This window comes from Hipposideros armiger, unplaced genomic scaffold (genome assembly GCF_001890085.2).
Source record: "Hipposideros armiger isolate ML-2016 unplaced genomic scaffold, ASM189008v1 scaffold_154, whole genome shotgun sequence".
Classification (NCBI taxonomy): domain Eukaryota; kingdom Metazoa; phylum Chordata; class Mammalia; order Chiroptera; family Hipposideridae; genus Hipposideros; species Hipposideros armiger.
Window position 1 is genome coordinate 2,782,275 of NW_017731504.1, and position 949 is coordinate 2,783,223.

Here is a 949-nt window from a genome sequence, read left to right on the forward strand (position 1 = left end):
GCCGGCAAATACGGTAGGTGTGATATATTCCCTATAGTTTAGGTGCTCAAACTATTTGTTTTGTTGAAAAAATATATTTTGGTGCAAATGCTTCATGCCAGCTTTACTGTTAATATCACAGAGACCTTAACTGGGGGCAGAGTAACAGAAGAGTTGATTGTTCTCACAGCATGCTGTCTTCACATTCGTTAGAGCCTTTAATCAAATTGTGGTGTCATTTTCTCTTCAATATCTCTTTTCTCATACTATATTATGTGCCTGGTACCCTTTAAGGGAGGCTTTCTCAGATACCTTTGTGTTGACAGTAGTATTTAGAATCTGACACTGAGTAGGTGTTCAATATATGGTTGTTGAAGGAGGGAAAGAAGAAAGAGGTAGGGAGAGAGGGAGGATTCTTAGATGTTCACTCCAGAACTTAAATATGTTTTTACATAAACTGTGTCATAGTGTGTCATATTTGTTTTTGTTTCTTTTCGATAAATTTTTTATTGTAGTAAAATATATTGGGTTGTTGGAAAAGTTCTGATGCATTTTTGCAATGAAAAACATAGAAAAAATACATCATAACTTTTCCGGCAACCCAATACATAGCATAAAATTGCTCCATTTAACTATTTTAGTGGCATTAAATACATTCCCATTGTCATCTGGCCATCTTCAGAACTTATTCATTATGTCATAGTGAAATCCTGTACCTGTTAAATAATAAATCCCCATTCTTCCCTCCCCCAAGCTCCTCGGAACTGTTGTTCTACTTCCTATCTCTATTAATTTTATTCTTCTAGGTACCTCATATAACTGGAATCATGCAATATTTATTCTTTTATATATGGCTTATTTCACTTAGCATGATATGTTTAAAGTTTATACATGTTGTAGCATGTATCTGAGTTTCATTCCTTTCTATGGTGGAATAATATTCCATTGTATGTATATACCACATTTTGTT